Consider the following 8,588-nt stretch of genomic DNA (forward strand, 5'->3'; position numbering starts at 1 on the left):
AGCCGTCCGGGAGGGGGAGACAGAGAGGAGCCCCGGGGAGGAGGGGAGGCCGCGGGGAGGGGCTGCGGGGGGCGGAAGGCGACTCCACCGCGGGAGGAGAGGGAAGAAAGGTTGAGTTTACGAGGCTAAACTCTGTGGAAAAGGAAGAGAATACGTTCGTTGGAAAATTATCTGCTGGCGGGCACCTCCCCTGGGGCTGACTTGCCGCTGCCACCTCATTTCTTTCCTTGTCTTTTGGAGACGGAAAGGCACCGGGAAAGATGCTGCGAGATCCAGGATGCCCAGGTGCGAGGAACAGACGCAGTTCATTGCGGCCCCATCTAGCACGTACGCACTTTCCTAGTTGCCTATATTCTGTAAATCGTCATCAGTGTAGCTAATTTTAATCCTTCACCAAAAAGGAAAAAAAAAACGACATCCGGTTTCGAACCTCATTCAGGAATCAGTCTTTGCAAGCCTTTGATTTTTCACTCGGGCAAGTGCAGCAAAGAGCTTAGGGGTTTCACAGGAATCGGATTACAGGGTACAGTGTTAGTTTGGTGGAGTAGGGGACACAAGAAGGCAAGGCTGGGTCTGTTGTTTTTGTATCATTCCAAACCAAAGGGACTCAATGAACCAGAGTGCCACAGCTAGTCCCAAAGAACTAGTCTCTGGGGCCCTCCCAGAGAGACCCAAAGGAGGGGGTCTTCAGACAACTGAAGAAGGTGCTAAGTTCTAATGCTCTCCTAATACTTTGTCCAGACAGGGACTTGGCTCAGTTGACTAGGCTGGGCTGCTAGACTCACGTGACCCTCATAAGCAGCTGGGACTGCAGCACCACTACCCCTAGCCTCACCTTATTTCTGCCACAGTGTAGTAGCAATTTCTGCTGCTCTTAGTGAACATCAGAAAGAAAAAAAAAAAAAAAAAAAAAAAAACAACCCTGGTGTTTGAATCTCTTTCTACCCCAGCTAAATTTTCTTCTTTGCCCCAATAAGGCTGACTAGGTTGAGCTCATCAACACATATAGAAACTAGTTTGGGTATTGAAACCAAACCCTCCTCCAAAAACAGTCTGTTAACAGGTATATTTATATGCCAGGTACTGGGCTATGCACTGCAGTGGTCTATTCCATGTGGAAGGACATGGGAAAAATGAATGACATAAAAAAGGCAAACTCAAAAAATGTGCATAATATGCTGTCGGTTGTGGCTCAGTGGTAGAGTGCTTGCCTAGCATGTGTGAGGCTCTGGGTTCGATTCTCAGCATCACATATAAATAAATAAATAAAGGTCGATCGACAACTAAAAAAAAAATTTAAATATACCTGTCACTTGTAAAAAGAACAGCATATTCATTTGTAAATTCATTTATACATAGAAAAACTTTGGAAGAATACATAAGAAAGGTAATAGAGGTTTTCTCTTAAGAGGGGAACTGGGAGATGGAAACAAATGAAAGGGAGATTTTTTTTCCCTATATGGTCTTTTGTACATTTTGTTTTTACTTTTTTATTAAAATATACATTCAGGAAAAGTGCAAATGTAAGTGTGAAGCTTGATGAATTTTCATAACTGAACACAATCATGTAACCAACACACACACATCAAGAAATAGTACATTCATTGTCAAGCATGGTGGAACACACCTATAATCCCAGTGACTAGGGAGGCTGAGGCTGGAAGATCTAACATTCAAGGCCAACTTCAGCAACTTAGTGAGGCCATAAGCAATATAGTGAGACCCTGTCTTTTAAAATCTTGGAGACTAGAAATGAAACTCAGTAAAAAAATGATAGCATACACATACACTAGAATAAATTGACATTTATTGTGTCCCTACTACACTTCCCCCAGATAGTGTTCTAAATGATATTCGTTATATATAATCTTACCATAGAAGTATAAGATAAGTGAAACTCTGATCTTTATTTTACAAGAAATACAGAAAGTAGATCCATATGTTCTGATATAGCCTCCTTGAGATTTTGGGTGTTTGGCTGTATGGCCTGGAAGGGAAGACTGTGATAAGGTTGAGGGACTGTATGTGACAGACAAAATCACATTTATATTAAATTAACATAAATCAGGTATGGAGGAGCTTACCTGTAATCTCAGCAATTAGAGTAGCTGAGGCAGGAAGATCCAAATTCAAGACCAGCATGGGCAACTTAGTTTCAAAAAGAAGGGCTGGGGATGAAGCTCAGGTGGATCCTTGGGGTCCAATCCCCAGTTTAAAAAAAAATTAACATGAACTGAAATACGACAATAGAAAATACAAGAGGGAAACCTGGGGGTGGAGAGTGAAGGTTTATACTTTTGTGGGGTTTGCTGTTTTTTTTTTTTTTAAAGAAACATTTTTAGGGCTGGGGATGTGGCTCAAGTGGTAGCGCGCTCGCCTGGCATGCGTGCGGCCCGGGTTCGATCCTCAGCACCACATACCAACAAAGATGTTGTGTCTGCCGATAACTAAAAAATAAATAAATAAATTTTAAAAAAAAGAAACATTTTAAAAACATATTTTTAGTTGTAGATGGACATAATACCTTTATTTTATTTGTTTTCATTTTTATGTGTGCCGGGGATCAAACCCAGTGCCTCATGCCTGCTAGGCAAGTGCTCTATTGTTGAGTTCTACTCGCAGTCCACCAAAAAATTCTTATTGCCATTTTTCTAAAACACAAAGATATAAATAAATAAGATCATAATGCTAATAACTATCTAAGGTGAAACATGTTTTCCTTTTTTCCCTTGATTACAAGCCAAATCTATAATCACTAAGATGACTATAAGGAAGGTAAAAAATTTTATCCCAAGTAGATTACATTTCCTTCATTACCCAACACTCTAAGGGACCATCCGTCATATTTTTTTTTAAGTAAAATATGAGCTAGCTCTTTCTTAGACCATAGGAAAACTATTTTCTCATCTGACACTTCTACCTACTACTTAATTATCATAAATTAATTATTATAGGCTAACTCGTCATTCCTGATTTTATGTTACTTCTTCTATACTTGTTCCCTGCATCTGGAGTTTTTCCAATACACTAAATTATAAATATTTACTTTCTTGTCCATCTCTCCCACTAGACTATGGGTTCCTTGAAGGCAAGGGCCTGTCTCATTCATTGCTCTCTCTTCAGAAGAGACCACAACCTATAGTACATAGCAGTGCATGCAATGTTTGCTGAATTGAGGAGCCCATCCTTTTCTATCAGATAAGGTCCAATTCTTATCAAAGAAAACCTGGTTTGGTTACCTCAGAAAATTAGTTGCTTGTGACAGTTTTTTGGGGGGGAGGGGGTGGTTCCTGAGGATTGAGCCCAGGATGCTTTGCCACTGAGATATATCCCCAGCCCTTTTAATTTTTTTGAGACAGGGTCTCCTTAAGATGCTAAGGATGACCTCAAAACTTTTGCTCCTCCTGCCTCAGCCTCAGATTATAGGTGTGTACTACAGTGCCCAGCAAGAAAACATTTAGTATAAGAGACAGATAGTATCTGACTTTCATTGCTTTCAGTCACCTTCTCTGGGTTAATAGGAGGCTGAGGCAGAAAGGATAAGTCCACAGATAGACCTTATTTAAGCTTGTTTCAACTTCCTTCTTTGTAAAAGCTTTTGTTAACGTTACCAGTGAAAAGCAGAACTGATAGACTTGAGGTTCATCTTTTATTTCCCCACTTCCCAAGTCTGACTACAGAGCAGACCAGAGGGCAAAAGAAGATGTAGGAGACTGCTACAAATAAGTAGATTTACTACAAATGCTATCAGTCTGTGTGAGGGCTTTGCCAGAAGAGCCCTCCAAAACTCTTCAAATTCCACTTATCCCTCAAAGTGCAAAGAATGCCTCAAGGCTGGGCCGGATAGTAAGGCCAACTCTGAAGTTTCCCAGGCTGCCTCTGGTCACTTTTCGATCCCTCAAAACACATAAAAAATCAACCTTTCAAAAAAACCAAGGTCATTTGAAATGGATATGAGAACAAATGCCTGTACACTGTATTAGTGGACTCTATCCTTTCCCTTATACATTTGCCATCTGAAGTCATTCTTAATTCACCTTTGCTCCTGCCAGCCTCCTAAGACTCCCAGGCCTTTTCTGTCTCTGTGCTGTCATTGGATGGTAGATGCTCTTGGGTGGGGAGAGAGGATAAATCACCCCAAATGAAGACCCAAGACCAAATCTTTCAGCACCTGACAGGGAAACAAAATAATTCAATTAATCTGACTCTCTTTTTTTTTGGTTCTGGGAATTGAACCCAGGGCCTTGTGCATGTAAGACAAGTACTCTACCAACTGAGATATATCCCCAGCCTCTGGCTCTCCTTTGAAGTAAAGATGGGGTATATACACAAAATACCATAGAGGGTAGGTCTCAAAAAATCAGTTCATTTTACCAAAGCAAGAAGCTATACTCAAGCTAAAATGTTAAGGATTTCATCTACTTCTCCTGCCCTACATATTAGAAAGCATCAAAAAACATTTGTTTAAAAAATATTATGGAGTTTTGACTCATTTCTCTATTAGAAAGGAAGTCTGTAGCTAGGAGGATCATTTCTTTCCCTCCTCCAATGTAAGTAGTTGGGGGTTTGTTTGTTTGCTTGCTTGCTTGTTGAAACTGAGCCCAGGAATTTGCACATGCTCGAAAAATGTTCTATCACTGAGCTACATCCCCAGCCCTTTTTATTTTTTGAGACTGGGTCTGGCTAAGTTGCCCAGGCTGGCCTTGCCCTTGTGAGCCTTCTGCCTTAGTGTCCTGAGTTGCTGGGATTCTGTATGTGTGCAGCCATCTCAGCTAGGCTATATTTTTAATCACACTCACAGAACTAGATATAATTCTTGTCTTTAGAAGTATGCAGCATTAAATAGCATAGTAGCACACACCTATAATCCAATCTAGTCCAAGGAATGAGGCAGGAGGATTCCAAGTTCTAGGCCAGCCCGGGCAATTCAGTGAGACATACGCAAGGCCCTAGGTTCACTCCCTAGCTCTACAGAAAGAAGAAATCTGCAGCGTCCAACCACATATTAGCACCTGGCACATACCTCCATTCAGCTGTCTATCTAGGGTCACTCTCATTTGTAGCAGCGGGTGGGGAGAGGCTCTCATCCAGAGAACATAATGGCAGGCACTGGGAATCATTAAATATGAGTAAGTGCAGGTCCTTGACCTCATGGAACTTAGAATCTAATAACTTAATCTTGCCCAAAGAGAGGTCTGGCCTTTGTCTTTGGCTCCTGGGAAATAACCTCTAAATCCTTGGAATGACATGCCCAATAACAGAATCTTTGTTTACCCGGAAGCCTTAGGCTACAATGGACAGCCTAACAATGTGACTGAAGAGGAGGGCAACTTTGGATCACACATTATCAGCTAGACTCTAGAGGGGCTGGAGACAGAGGTCAGCCCTGTGGGGGACAACCTACATTGTTCTTCATGACTGAGCTCTAATAAAAACTTTGGACACCAAAGCTTGAGTGAGATTCCCTGGTTGGTAATACTATGCAAGTAATACATAGTTACTGGGAAAATTAGCTGTCCATAATTCCACCAGAGGGAACAAATGACAACTGGAAGCTCTGAGTTTGGAACTTTCCTGGATACTGCCCTGTGCTTCTCTTCCCTTAACTGACTTGACGGTTTCCTTTCACTATAATGAACTGGAACCATGATTATAACGACTTTCAATGAGGTCTATGAGCCCTTCCGGTGAATTATCAAATCTGAGGGTGGGTCTTAGGGGATCCCCCCAAACTTAAAACTGGTGTCAGAAGATTAGATGACCTTTAGGACTATTCCCTAAATTTGGGAAATAGATAGGTGAATAAGTTAGTGTGACCAAATAATATAATCACCATGTAAATTGACTATGTGGATTGAGAGAGCACAAAGATGAGAATGGTTATTCTGCCTATAAAGGAAAAACATTTAAAGAGTAAAATGAGTTTAAATGAGTTTTAAAAACATTTAAAGAGTTAAACTTTTTTTTTTTTTTTTTTTTTTTTTTTTGGTACCAGGGATTGAACCCAGAGATGCTTACCCACTGAGCCATATCCCCAGCCCTATTTTTTTTTTTTTTATTTTGAGACAGGGTCTCATTAAGTTCCTTAGGGACTCATTAAGTTGCTGAGGCTGGCTTTGAACTTGTTATCCTTCTGCCTCAGCCTCCCAAGGAGCTGGGATTTTGGCCATGCACCACTGCACCTGGCAAGAGTTAACTCTTGAGTGGAGTTTTTCAAAGGTAAGTAGGTATATTCACTAAGAGAGTGCAGTCAGAATGAGAAGTGATAGTGTTGGGGAAGTTATGAAACACATAAAACAGGCTGGGCTCAGTGACACACACCTGGAATCCCAGCAACTTGGGAGGCTGAGGCAGGAAGACAAGTCCAAGGCCAGCTTGAGAAATTTAGTGAGACCCTTCCTGCCTCAAAATTAAAAAAAAAAAAAAAAAAAAAAAAAAAAAAAAAATTTAAAGGGCTAGGGATGTAGCTCATGGTAGATTTTCCTTGGGTTCAATCCCAGTACTGTAAATTTTTAAAAAATAGAAAGAAAAGGTATAAAGCAGGTAGGTATCTGTACAGGGAACTGTAAAGCAGCATCACTTAAAAGCAGGCAGCGAAGGAGGCAAGGGAGCTTATAAGGCTGGAGAGAGATGCTAAGACCAGGTCATGAAGAAACTTGCATGGCAGGCTGAAAAGTTTCACATGTGCCTTGTAGGCAATGGGATGTCCTTCGAATAACATGATCAGATTTGCATTCTTACAAAAGACTACTGTATCATGGCAGGGACAGATTAGAAAGACTAGTGAAGAAGATTCTAGGGGAGATGATGAAGGTCTAGATGAAGTTAGTGTGACCAAATAATATAATCACCATGTAAATTGACTATGTGGGAATCATCAGAATGATTCCCAGGTTCCTAGGGTAAGTGCCATGAACGAGGACAAGGATCCCAGGTAGAGCATAACTGAGGAGAATGGAAAGAAAACTATACGAGTTCAGTTTGAGACATGCTGAGTTTGAAGTAACTGAAAGATGACTGACTGGCAGATGGATAACAGATTCTATCTGAATAATAGATTGCTATTATCTGGAATAATAGATTCAGAGATGGAACTAAGATGGGGAAGGCATCAGCAAATAGACAGCAGCTGAATTTAAATAAGAGAAAACCTGGGCAATGTCCCTTGAATTTAGAAAATAGGAGGCCACTGTCACTTGAGAGCATCTGCAATAGTGGGAACAAGATCACATTTCAATGGCTTGAGACATGAGTAAGAAGGGAGCAAGTGGAACAACAGCAGATATGGATAAATCACTGCCAAACACAAGCAGAGGAGGATGACAAACTTCCATGCAACCTTTGGAACCTAACAGAGATTTTCTGAGCTAACAATAAAACAATCACCATCATTGCTTTGCAGCTACTGGTTGCAAAGCCTGATTTTTTCGAGGTGCATGGGTTCAAGTGACACTTAAAACAAAGTAGGAAATCTCAACTAGTAACACCTTGCTAACTAAATTAGGGGTCTCCAGAAAAACAGAACCAATAGAAGAGAAAGAGAGAGAGAGAGGGAGAGAGGGAGGCGGGAGAGGAAGGAAGAAGAGGGGATTTATTAGAGGAATTGGTTCATGTAATTATGGACGCTGACAGGTCTCATGTCAGGACATCTACGAACTGGAGAATCAGGTATCCCAGCAATGTGGCTCAGTCCAAGTCCAAAGTCAGGAAACCTAGAGAGCCACTGGTATTAAGTCCTAGAGTCCACAAATCCAAGTGCCTAAAGTTCAGATGTCCCAATAGCAGGAGAATAAAAGTGTATCCCAGCTTCAGAAGAGAGAAAATTGCCTTTCTGTCCTATCTGGGTCCCCAGCTGATTGTACATTGCCCACCCCCACACACATCTGAGCATCCTCCCCTGTCAACTAACTCCTCTAGATGCACAGAAATAATGCTTTACCAGTTCTCTCCGTATTCCTTAACCTAATGAAGTTTACAAACCTAAAATTAATGTTAACTCATGCCAAGCTGGCCTTCCAACCAAGGCAAGTAAGGTAGGCCACACTGGTAAATGGTATCACTTAGGGTTCTTATAAACCCAGATAATAGCTCTGGCTAATTTGAGTAAGATAGGATTTACTGGATACTCAATTTTCATAGCAAGAAGAAATGTACACACTAGCAAAATCAGTGAATTCCAACTGATTTATACTCCTTGGTCCTCTGCTGAAGACACAAATCCTTGTAACGTGTGATTGGACCATCTTGAATCATGAATCTTATACTTGGCTATGGGAAAGCAGTTATTCCAGATTACATACTGGATGGGGAAGAGATAATTCCACAAAAAAAGATGGTGAGAGCTGCTCAGAAAGGTGGCCAAAAAACTGACACTATCATTGCAACCCATATAACACAACCATCTTTAGAATAAGTGGCAAATGTGATTTTATAATCCCTAAAAAATTATGACCAATTATCACCATCCAGTCGCCAATAAAACTGGATCCTCAGTTAAAAATATAAGGGGTACTCCTCTGAGATAAGTCCTTCAAGCTACCATTCAACAATATCAAGTTGTATTTGATAAGTTGGGCTGATGTGTTCAA

Source organism: Callospermophilus lateralis, chromosome 3 (genome assembly GCF_048772815.1).
Source record: "Callospermophilus lateralis isolate mCalLat2 chromosome 3, mCalLat2.hap1, whole genome shotgun sequence".
Taxonomy (NCBI): domain Eukaryota; kingdom Metazoa; phylum Chordata; class Mammalia; order Rodentia; family Sciuridae; genus Callospermophilus; species Callospermophilus lateralis.